The sequence below is a fragment of the Pteropus medius genome, unplaced genomic scaffold (genome assembly GCF_902729225.1).
Source record: "Pteropus medius unplaced genomic scaffold, Ma_sr-lr_union100, whole genome shotgun sequence".
In the NCBI taxonomy this organism is placed as follows: Eukaryota; Metazoa; Chordata; class Mammalia; order Chiroptera; family Pteropodidae; genus Pteropus; species Pteropus medius.
Window position 1 is genome coordinate 3,178,490 of NW_024349803.1, and position 13,301 is coordinate 3,191,790.

Genomic DNA, 13,301 nt, shown 5'->3' on the forward strand with positions numbered 1-13,301 from the left:
TAATTTATATACATCAAGGATAAAATGATAATAACTACCGAGAAGTTTCAAATTGATTTTTTCTGCTGTTCCCCATCCCTGTTCTTCCTTCACCTTAAAAATTTTTTGATTACAAATTATTTTGTTTGCTAGAATAAAAATCTGATCACTGTAGTCAAACAAGTTTCATCTCCAAGCAGTTTCAGGAGGTAATTTTAAAACATTATTTAATTTATTCTTCCAAAGAAAATCTTACTAGTTAAATAATGATATAACGATAACAATGTTAACTATAGTTAGCATTGATTGAGTGCTTGGGAAATGCCATACAGGAAAATGTTCATTCATGACTTTATTCTAATATTTACAGGAACACCTAGAGCAGATAGTATTATTAATCCCATTTACAGAGGAGGACACTGAGGTTCAAGAAAGGGAATTATTCCTCAAAGTGACACTGCTAGGAACCTAGTAGCAGAGCCAGCCTTCTCATCTGTCTGATTTAGAGTATTTAATATGAATAATATGGCCTTTTAATTTATTTATTTTTTGCTTGCGAGCAATTTAAAATTACTTATGGAGAAATGCTAGCTTTCATGAAATATCAGCAAAAGACTTAATTCTGATGAGCATGGCAGAAATATTTAGAAGTCCTGGGGAGGGTGATCAAAAGAAAGTAATTTTAACTGTTTTCAAGCAGAGAGTCTTCCTATAAATTATTAGCATCTGAAACCTTTCATTTACAGAAGTATGAGTCAATATGGCCCATTCCTTTGTTTTGTGAACTTGAAACAGTCACCTGGAAAGCTGACTGGCTACTTTTAGAAAACAACTGATGGTTCCTCAAAAAATTAACCAATTTACCATAGGACCCATCAATTCCACATCTAGGTACATAGCCAAAGAGAAATGAAAGCATGTGTCCATACAAAAATGTGTACACAAATGTTCATAGTAACATTATTCACAATAGTCAAAAGGTGGAAATAACCCACATGTCCATCAACTGATGAGTGGACAAACAAAATGTAGTAGATCCATACAATGGAATATTATTCAGCCATGAAGAAGAATGAAGTCCTGTGGAGGAAACTTGAAAACATTCTGCTAAGTTAAAACAAGTGTGTTGCAAAAGACCACATATTATATGATTCCATTTATAAGAATAGTCTAGAATAGGCAAATTCAAAGAGACAGAAAGATTAGAATTTGACAGCAACTGAGTGACTGCTAATGGGCCAGGTGTTTCTTTTGGGGGATATGAAAATGTTCTGGAATTGGTGGTGATGGTTGCAGAGCTGTGAATATATTAAAAACATCTTAAAAGGCTAGATTTTATGTTTTGTGAATTATATTTCAACAAAAAAATGTACATTGGGTAACTACAAAAAAATGAACGATAAAGCTCATGTATATAACTTGAATTGGCTAAGATAAATATGTATACAATAGGATTTTGGAATTTTAAGTGGATATGCTGATTAACCATAATGATAGATCATTCACACTAAAAAATAAAAATAAATAAAACCTGTATTCTGTAGATTTAAACTCCATATACATGAAGCAAAGTTGAATAAAACCTGAAATTATGACCTAGAGGTATCTTCTAACACCTACTATCACAGTTACTCCCAATTGCTGACTTACACTGAACAACACTGGTAAACCACCCTCCACCCCGCTAGTGGAAAAAACAGTGGCCCTTGCAGAGCTGATGTGGAAACCTATTATCCTCCATTTTCTGTGCTAATGTCCCTTAACTGTCACATCAATGAGAAGTCGACTGTAGGTTGTGAGAAAGTTAACTTGCTCACACAGCTGACAGTTCCTATGCCTAGAATGCTAAAATCCTAGACTTCTAATTTAGATTTCATTTTTTTTTTTTTTTGCTAAAAGATATTATATAACTTTAAGAGTCTTTTATATTTATTTAAATACAAGGCAAAAAATTGTCCTGACAGGTCCAACTGGAAGCAGTTGCAAGGATGCATCCTAAAAAATATGGTTTTTAGTATTTTCTAAGTAAGCCTCAGACACTAACGATAAAACCGAGGAAGATTTCCTGTAGCTTTATTATTGTATTTAACTTAATTTAAAGGTGTAGGTAATTCAAGTCATACAGCTCTTCACTCCACAGTCTTCATCTAATAGCCCCTGTGTTCATTCATCTTACAAATGTTTCTTGAGTACCTACAAAGTGTCAGGTATTATGTCTGGTGTTGAGAGTACAAAAGTGAATAAAAACAGAAATTGTCTCTGTATTAGAGGGTTCTTAAATCAGTGAGCAAAACAGTCATCAATAAAATGACATATATAAATGTATGCAATGAACACTATTTAAAACTTAGATAAATTTTGGCAAAGTTGAATCTTGAAGCAACCATTAGGATTCTCCAAGCATTATCTTATTGTCATGCAAGGGAAACTTATTTTATTAAAACAAGATATTAGATTTTAAAATTTTATTACATTAACGTGGAGAAATCAATCCAATTTGCTCTAGGTATGCCTAGAGATTCTAGAGAGTTCTGGAAAGCACAATGAAAAGCAATATCAAATATATAAGCAATAAAGAGTATATTCATTAATATATTTCAGTGAAAAAAGATTCATCAAGAAAGGCTGACAGTTCGGTGAATGATAAATTAAGCAATTACAGTTCAAAGTTAATAGCAGTCTATAGATCCAATATCAGATGATAAATGACATTAGTAAAAATGGCAGAGTAGGGAACTCCAAAAAGTCTGTTCCTCCACAAAAGCATTGAATAAACTAGCAAAATTATAAAAATCAACTTTTTTGGAACTATGGAAACCACCAAAAAATTGCAGCAACCAGGGGAACACTTAATCAATAAAAGCAGCTGAATCTCAGTAGGGATAGCTAGCTTTGTAGACAGTCTTATAACTAACCCTGGTTCCATCCTCTATACCCTACCTCAGTGTGGGGCTTGAAGACAATATTCCCAGTACAAATACCATTACCAGAGGAAGCAGGAGGAGCTTTTTCTGAAAAAAATCATGGTTGTTTGTTTTGATCTGTCTGGCGGCTCAGCTCAAAGGGGCTTGGCTTAATCTCTCCTAACTTGGAACTCCACCAGTGTTGAGGTGGCTATCCAGGTGGATTTTGTCAAAAACACTTAGAAGCAAATATATTCATTCCTACTGTATGGGTCAATGAGTAACAGTTGAGGTAAACAATAAACTAACCAAAAAGCTTGGGAAGAAAGGCTGGGAAATGAGATGCTTTAGCAAATAAGGACTTTGAAAAGATCAGACATATTCTTGGAAATCTAGACAATCACGTCCATGCACGGGGCCAAGTACATGCTGAGATAGCTCTAAACTCTCAACTCTGGCTGACCTCTGGGCAAGCAGGAAGTGAAGGCTAAGGCAGAATCAAAAATTTCTGTCCAACTGCTAACTGACCATTAAGCTAACAGAAGAGAGATGTCAATGGCCACACATGACAAAGAATACAGACTTTACAAAATTAGTATAGAAAAGTCACTAAAAAAAACAACAGCAACTACAGCAGGCAGCAACAAACCCTAGGGAGTAGAGAATCTAATTTCCAGTGTTGCCACATTATATTAAAAATGTCTAGTTTCCAACAACAAAAAAATTAAACAGCATGTAAAGAAACAAGAAAGTATGGTCCATATACAGGGGGAAAAGGCAATTAATAAAAACTTTCCCTGAGAAAGACCTCACTTTGGACTCACTAGACAAAGACTTTAAACCAACTATTTAAAATGTGCTCAAAGAACTAAAAGGCACCATGTACAAAGAACTATAAAAGAATTTATGACGATGTCTCATCAACTATAGATTATCAATAAGTGGAAACTTTTTTTAATGAGACGAACAGAAATCTGGATTTCAAAAGTACGATAATTGAAATGAAATTTTCACTTGAGGGGCTCAATATCAGATTTGAGCAGGAAGAAGAAAGAATCAGCAAACTTTAAAGTAGGTCAGTTGATATTATCCAGTCTGAGGAACAGAAAGGAAAAAAGCCATATAGAAACTAAGAGACATCTGAGACACCACCGATCATACCAACATATGCATAATGGGAATCCCAGAAAGAAAGAGAAAGGAGCAAAAAGAACATTTGAAGAAGTAATGACTGAAAACTCCCCAAATTTGATGAAAAACAAGAAGTGATGTTTTACTTAAGGGCAAAACTAAAGAAGTGGTGTGTGAAGCAACTGAACAAAGCCCCATACCACTGGGTATTTCGACACAGAAAGAGCAAGAGTTTAAAAGAACAGAATTCCCTGTGAGTAAAAGTCCAGTGCAACGTGAATGCTATGGTAGGTCTAACAGCACTATATGTTAAACATCCTCCAGATAACAAGAAGGAGTAGACAAAAATCCAGGCCTCCATCCATGCAACCCTGGCCACTCTCACCGGCCTTTAGTCTTCTGTCCTCTTGCTGCACTTCTGTTCGTTTCACAGCTGTGAGATGCTGACTCCTGGGTCTTCCCTGTTCCTCCTAGCCAATTACCTGATGTGACACACCCCTCCTGCAGACCAGCTGCCTGCCTCAACCCCCAACTCCAAATCATCAGGGTGGTGAGCAGCCACTGTTATGGACTGAGGTCTGTTTATTCCTTCAGCAAGGGGCAATGGGCTGCTACCCTCCATGCTACAGGGTGTCTGACCCGCCTGGACTGGCCTGGGACTCCAACACAAATCACATTTCAATCACTGATTGGAGGAAGGAGGTGGGAGGTGAGCTTCTTTTGAGCACTTACAATATTTTATTATACTTAATGATCTTCTAAATTCATTCTTAGAAAGAGATCACTATAATTTAAATATTTATTGTAGAAAGGTTACTGATTTCTCCAATAAACCCTTTTCTACTTTTACAGCAGGTAGCAATAGGGAAATCAAGTTTCTATATGCAAACTTTTGCCTCCAGAAGCTTTATGTTTGTCCAAAGTATTAATGAATGCCTTAATGGAGGAGGGATGAAGGCAAGGTTGTCTTTAATTAAACCCCATACTTTGATTACTCCTTCTTGAGGTAGCATATTTAGCAGTCTCTAAATAAAAGGTTATTCTTTCCTAAACATAACATTTTATTTTAATTATTATGGACTAAGAAAGGATTGTGTCCATTCATAGGTATAACATTTCATTGGCCCACTATCAATTATGATTTTCATTTATGATTTTCCTATTGACAGAAATATGCCTGCAGGATATATTTCAATAGCATCTAATACCAGTTTCTAAGTCTTCAGTTTAACATATCATACTATTAACAATACATGCATAGGAATATCCACCTCCCAAATGTGGCCCCCTCTATAGCTATATTTGGTGGAGTTAATGAGATCTTAGGAATGAGTTCTTTTGACAAAGGAAGTAATCTTTTGAGAGTTAAGAGACACAATACATTATCAACAAAGTTCCATCCAATTAGAAAAGCATGAAGACATTTCACATCTTTTCGGTTATCATTTTTAGATGATTTTAAACTTTCAGAATTTTTAAAAAGTTTAAGGGGGGTTATATGCTTAAAATAGGTTTTGACTTAGCATTTTTATTATAAACTCTAAATTGCAGTGCTGAATTCTGAATACTAAAATTCTGCCTGAATAAGTTTTAACATAACAAAAACTGCAGAGCCAAATTCTTCCTGCAGCAAAGATTCTTCTTCGTAGAAATTAATTTTAAAAGTTCATAACTACCAAAAAGCATTCTTCCACTGTGCCACAAATTTAAAACAGCTTTTGTTGTATCACATTCTTTTTAAATAGTTGCATGCAACTCTCTCTCTCTCTCTTTTTTTGGTCCCTGCTAAAAATATGTATAACTCAACCAACCTACTAAAATCAAAGCATTTTCAACTTTCTTTTTCCCACAGCTAAAATACAGCTTCTAGGATGAGAATCTGGAAGAATCATTCTTCCTATATTCTTACTTAAATAGACAATATAGTTCTATTTGGACCCTTCATGATCAACTTCCTTCTGATGATTGCCTGATTAATACAAGGGGCAGTGGCAAAGGTCATGGTAAAATGATCTGAACCTGTCTTTAGACAACATTTTTTCATTTGTATAATGAATAGTGATATTCTGGGAATTTAGAACCTTGTTCTTTCAAAGTCAGTCATACTTCTATATCACATTTAAAAAAAAAAATACTGGCAGCAGTGCATCTCCTGTTTTTCTCATCCACATCCTCACCCAGCCACTAAAGAATTCTGAAAGCAGGATGAAATAGATCTCCTCTTAGGGAAATCCGGATGTCGTTTTCCTCAAGAGAGTGTTCTCAGCGCATGTGTTCAGTGATCTTGCCATTTACTAGATATTTCATCAGCTTGCCAAGAATGGGTCTGAGAGTCACCAATTCACAGATCTCCATTAAGCAGGTAAATCACATGTCCAATATATCAGTCCCTTGACTATATTTAAAGCTTTCTTATATGATAGAAACAGATGATTAAATTAAAAATAAAACAATCTACTTGGTGCGAGGTATTTAAAAGAGAGATTATCTACAAAAGAAACTTTGTTCTGGAAGTCTCCATTTTAAAAGATATGATGAAAATAGCTAACTAGCAACTCTCTACCTATCAGGTACCAGATATCTGTTGCTATAAACATATACGTAAAAAGCAGAGGACCTGACCCTTACCATTGGAAAAAAATTACCGTATGGGCTAGAGCCACAAATAAAACACATTAAATTTAAAGATGTTTTTAAGTCAAAATGTTAAGCATCTCTTTTTATGGCTTTGATCTATTCTGTTCTTCTCGATGAAATTCCTAATTCGAACTTTAATTAAAAGTGAGATATAATTTTAATGGCAGTTAGAAACACTAAATTTCTTCCAAATGGCAATGATAAAGGAAAATTCTAAATGTGAGATCACCAAAACAAATTTTAGGTTATGGTTTGGTGCTGAGAAATTAATATTCAAAATGTTTTATTGTATTCTCATTTAAGCAGTGGTTACAATACAGTGGTTATAAATACAACAAACTCCTATTTATTCATAGTATTTGAGGAACTGGGTAGCTTCCAGTTAAATGAAAAGTAAATCTGTTTTTTAAAGAAATAAAAATGCCACACAAGCACACTTCCACTCCTGCATTCTGTCAGCATGTCCAACCTAGAAGGCTGGACCTCTCTACCCCCACCAGTAGCCAAGCCAGCGTGCAAGAGCCACGGATAGGGCTCAGAGAACTTGCTTTCTTGCTCTTACTCTCTGTCTCTAATTTACATATCTTCCTTTTAATTTGTGGTTTATCTTTCCAGTTGTTAGGATTCTCAAGAAATACAAGTTTATCATATAATCATATTAAATAATAATTAACATCTTTATTTGGAAAACCCTAGGAATTAACATAATATTATGTCATATCATCTACAAAAGAAGAAAAATACACAAGGATTAACATATCTAATAAATGCAGTTTAAAAACGTTAAATGGTATTCTAAAGCCATATTACTAAAGAAGTAATATATTCACTGGCCTTCTGAACAAGTCTTTCTGGAATCCAGAATCCAGAATCACGTGACTCAAGTATCTATCATATTCACATGCTATAAAATGGAATATTTTTAACACATAATAAAATAGCTAATCTATAGACAGTACATTAACAAAACATTATGGAAAAATTATTTTAATTTGTTTTAAAACACACAGGTTCTTTGCCTCACTGATTTTTCACCCACAGAGGCAATGAAGGGAAAAAAATATGTTGGTAAGAGCATATTCTGGTCATGTAAGTTTTAAACAGATGGTATATATGTGCATATATATGGGTATTAGTCATTTTATAATTTGCCTGAGTGAATTTTCAATTGATTTGCTAATACTTACACCACAGCTTCCAGAAAGTGCCATTTTGAAGTTCATATTCATAGAATCTTTGTGATGAGGATGCTCAGGAAAGAACATTCATTCGTGTGCTGCTACCTGATGCAACTCTTCCTCACTCTGAGGGAAGCACTTCCAGGAAAACAGGTGCCCACTCACCCAGATTCCAAAAAAGGTCAGTCATAAAAAGCACGTCTTTTTTGTAAGCCAACTATATAAGCCACAGAATTAATACTCTAAAGGAAGGCTAAATATTAAAGAGTTAAGCATACAACTTAAATAGTCACAAAAACAGCAAAAAGAATAACTCAAAAGGAAAAAAAAAGAAATTATAAGGATAAAAAAATAATTGAGATAAAAACATTTAATGAAACAGAAAAGGCATACAATAGAGCAACAGAGATCAACAAAGCCACAAATTGGCTGTTTAAAAAGGCTGTGAAACTGATAAACCACAGGCAAGCCTGATAAAGAAAAAAGAAAGAAACATTACTAGTAATAAAAAAACGGACAATTTCATATGTTGTGATTGTCAAAAGGTAAGAGAATATGATAAACGTTACTTCAATAAATTTGAAAACTTATGCAAAACAAGCCTCAGAACCTCAATTGCACTATTTTCTATGAAATCATTATTTAGTAATTTAAATTCTGGCTCCAAATAAGTGAATTCAGGTTTTTGGTTCAAAGGAATAAAACTAAAAATGTTTATCTACAATATTTAATATCTAAGTATTATGATTTGAAAACTTATGCAAAACAAGCCTCAGATCCTCAATTGCACTGTTTTCTATGAAATCATTATTTAGTAATTTAAATTCTGGCTCCAAATAAGTGAGTTCAGGTTTTTGGTTCAAAGGAATAAAACCAAAAATGTTTATCTACAATATTTAATATCTAAGTATTATGATTTGTAAATGCTCTAAATTTTTACTTAATCCAGAGTTTTCCTATTGTATTTCTATTTAGTTTTTGGGATTAGTCGCTAAGTATAAAGTGACTAGAATTTAATAACTTTCTGAAACTTGACTGACATGACCCCTGTACTTTTATATTTAGTATTAACCTTGAGCAGACATATAACTGCTTTGCTCCAGGGCTAGGTAAGTGCAAGAACAATAAAGTCAAAGCACTATATAGTCGGAGAGATTTCAGCCCCTTACTATAGAGATAAACTTAGAACCAATGAGGTAAGGCAACTCGCCCAAGTTGTTATATTACCTTAGTTTTTTTCCCCCAACACAGAAAGTCATGATAATTCTGTTCTCTGTGAAACATAATTCTGTCCCATTACCTTCAATATTAAGATAACAGGAAGCTATTGCTAAAAATCCAATGTGCATCTATCTCTCTGTAATATACTATTTAGAATCATCATCACAGCCATTGGTATTAAGGGGAGTTTCCATACATTAGGTAAAAATATTATTTTATGCACAAAAAATTTCCATTGTTTTGACACTTCTCTCCTTTCATCTTCCTGGTTTAAATGCCTTGACTGTAAAGTTCATGGTGACAATTTGCTCTTTCCTATAATAATCTGGCACGATTTTATAGTCTTATTTTAGCTTCTCAGATTAAGGGTACAAATGAAGATGGTGGTGAAAAATCCTCCTTTGAATCTGCAGTTATACAAAAGCTATATAAAAAGTCAAATAGCAGCACAAGTAAGAAAGAAGGAAAATATTCGGCAATCATCCAAAATTTTTGGTACATAATACTGAATTTCCAAATTATGAGACAATTGAATAATTCACATAAGAAAACTGAAATTTAGCCTTATAGGATCAAAATATCAAGATGCAGTTCCCCTTTTGCCTAAGTTCCCAAGATGACTGCTACAATGTCTTTCATGCTACCTGATCTTTTTCAGTGTGACCTTACTACTCCCCTGTCCAAAAGTGGGGTCTTATTCCCCTTTCCTTGAATCCAGGCTTGCCTATGATTCACTTGTACTAAAAGAATGCAGCAGAAGTGACTCAGTGTGACATCTGAGACTAGGTCAGAAGAGGCCATGCAGCTTCCACCTGGTTCTTTTGGGAGACTTGCTGTAAAGGACATTCAGCGGCCTGAGACCATCATGTTGGAAAGGCACTCAGGCCACATACAGGCACTCAGCTGAACCCAACCTTCCCATTTTCCCCACAAACTTGACATGTGAGTGAGGAAGCCATCTTGGAAGTGGACGCTCCAGCTTCAGCCCAGTGTTCAGAGTCACCTAGCCATGTGAGTCTTCCCAGTTGAGGTCCAGATGTCAGAAAGCAAGGACTAGCCACCCCGGATGCGTCCTATCCAAATTGCTGACCCAAAGAACCCATGATCAAAATAAAATGGATATTATTCCATGCCACTAAGGTAAGGTAGTTTGCTATATAGCTGTAGATAACCAGAAGAGTGTGTTTTGGCCAAAAAAAAACAGAAACAAAAAAAAAACCTAAAATTCTACATTACTGCTCAGCCTACTCATAGAACTAACTCTTTATTGGCTAGGTAGTCCGATAGACCAGAAGGCTAAAATCACTCTTCAGACCTGACCCTAACTGAAAGTCGGATCAATCCATTAGCACACAGAGGATGTCTGTCCTTAACAAGATGGGACCGTGTTCTATGCACATCCGGATTGTGAAGAACAGAAAAGGACTACATACCAGGAAAAGGCTGGGCCAGGGAAGGAAGGGCCTTTTATAGCACAGCTATCTCACTCTCCAGTCACTGCCAGGCAACCTACTAAGGAAACCAGGAGTCTCCAAGGGGCGCACAAGACAAAGAACACAGGCGAGGGGAGAGGGGCAGATAAAGAACACACGAGTTGTTCCTTTATCCTTTGAGGTACAGGATGACACATGGTTAATGTACGACCACAAAAGAGAGAAAATAATTTACCATGCAGACTTGAACACAAAAGAGAAAAAATCAAATATTTTAACTACCTTTTATTTTTCAAAATTCTGTTGATAATATATTTACATTTTAAGTCTCTAAGTAATTTGTGTCAAAATAATTGCAAACTTCATCACCAATTATTTGGATTTTTTCTCTAAATAAAAAGATGATAATTATATGAAGTACATTCATTTGGTGCCGCAATACCATGGACTCTTTTATATGGATGATACTAATCTTCTTTTAGAAATAACATATCGGATGTTCACAGCAGTATATTATTCCTGGAGTTTTGGCAGTAACAAATTCGAATGCCAAGCTGCAGAATATATTTTTCTATCAGAAGTAGTTCCAGGAGCGACTACTTCTCTTGACCATTTGTCCACTCTACAGACCATTTTCTTATTTCCCTTTTCCAATATTTCAGGAAAGATACTTCTAGTAGATGCGCAAATTAATTCACTACAGAAACCCATCAGCTTTGGCAAAATCTATAACTCAACAAGGGATATTACTTTTTCTTGATCAAAACCAGTGAGAAACAACTAGTTGAAAAGGCAAAATACTTGGTTTCTCATTGTTTTAAAAAGCTGAATAATCCCACATTCCTCATCGTTCCCCAAATTTGTCAGGTTTACTAAGTCAAGTTTACCTGTTATTTTTAGTGCTATAGTATTAAAGTACTATATAGAGATAATAATCTGCAAAAACAAAACAAAACCCAAACAAACAAATAAAAAAACAAACAAAAACTTTCGGTCAGATCAAAATACGGAATGCTTTTCAAGATTACAGGTGCCTACGAAGCATGTTTTGTTTTAACTAATTAAAAGTAATAGAAACCTTAACACACTATTTGAGATGCTCAAGAACCACTTCCTGAGGTATGAGCAAGATGGGCCTGGATTTTCTTAATGATATTTATTCCATTCTATGCTTAAATGTAAATCGAATCAGGTCTCTCTCGTTTTCTCTCTAACTTTTCCTCTTACCTCTTCTCTCTCCCTTTCACAAAGTTATGAGTGGTAGATGAGTGAACATTGTCCTTTCCCCTACATTAAACTTGGCTTGACCTCAAAAAAGAACCTTTCTAAAATAACCAGTTTTCCATAGTTCGAACGATGAATTTGAAAGGAAAAACAAAACAGCATAAACAGGATAAATCAATGAGAAGTAATTTCCTAAAGACAGAAATGAAAAATTACCTGACTAAAAAGAAGTGGTAAAATTAAAGGAAAAATATTAGAGCAGCAAAGAAACCAATCAGAGAATATATCTATATCACAGAGAAGTAACTGCTTTCAGCACCATAAAAACTCATGAATTATGGAACATGGATAGCTCTAACTTGAAATATGTACTGAAAAATTTCAGAGGTTCTAATAGCAAATACACATTGGCTTTCTCCATGTTAGGATTTGGCTAAATACTAACATAAAGCTATGTGAACGTTAATACTCAGAACTCTCACTCTCATAAATAAAAAAAGGCAAGGTGAGACTAAACATGAAGATTTCTATGAGGTCTTAAGTAACTTCTAGGCCTTGAATTAAAAGAATTAACCTCCGTCTGCGGCCATGCCACCCTAAACACACTCAATCTCATCTGATCTCGGAAACTAAGCAGGGTCAGGCCTGGTTAGTACTTGGATGGGAGACCACCTAGGAAGACCTGGTGCTGTAGGCATAAAAAAAAAAAAAAGAATTAACCTCATAGAAGAATGTTCACTAATGTTATGCATTGTTTGATTTATGTTAATTTTTCTTTACCATCTTATAAAAGATATGTTTTAATTGATTTATTCCAACATCCACTAATACATTAACTTTATAAGCAGGTGAAATCTTCATTCCCCTAAATTAAAAGTACTGTTTTACAATTTTAAGCGATAGTTTATGAGTTTATCTTTAAATCTTTAAACCACACATATTCTCTAAATTTGGTAACAGAAGACTCTCTAACAAATTCTATAAGAAGTTTTAATCGTTCACTTATGCTACAGTGTAATTTCATGAAAACTTAAGATTTATCAAACTCTATTCAAAAATTAAAGATACCTGCATGTTTTAATTCAGTAAAACTGGACCGCCGGAGAAAAAAACTTGAAAATTCAAATTTATCATGGAAGTATACTAATATGTTAATTAGTAAGCTCACAATTAAATTCAACATAATAATTTTAATGATGGGTGAACTTAAGGAATATATCTTTTGAAAACTCATCTTTCTGCTAGATAACATTAGTGTTTGAGAAAGTTAAACTGAATTAGTATACTTCGCCCTAATTCCTCTCCTAACTTTTATATATATAAATATTTCTCCATATACAAAATGTACTTTATTATCCTCATGAAAACTTTATAGACTATATGAAGATCTATGTTAGAGTTACTTTAATTTTCTCTCCAACTAAGTTCCTCCCCAACTCACAACTAAAACCATTTCTCCTAAGTAATGGCATACACCAAAAGTTCCACATTAATCAAGAAGAAAAAGATAAATGTTGATGAAATACGGTTGAACTGCGTTTTGTAGTTACCAAATTGAAAACAGTATGACAATACATACCATGGTTGCTACAGAT

At 34.4% G+C, this 13,301-nt stretch overlaps 1 protein-coding gene and 1 pseudogene across 1 annotated transcript in view; one reads left to right on the plus strand and one right to left on the minus strand.

Annotated features, from left to right (window-relative positions):
* The window catches only part of PLCL2 (phospholipase C like 2), a 162,296-nt gene that overhangs the window by 121,804 nt on the left and 27,191 nt on the right, over positions 1 to 13,301 (minus strand). The gene's annotated exons all lie outside the window — the stretch shown is intronic.
* LOC120582476 (uncharacterized) lies at positions 12,285 to 12,403 on the plus strand (annotated as a pseudogene).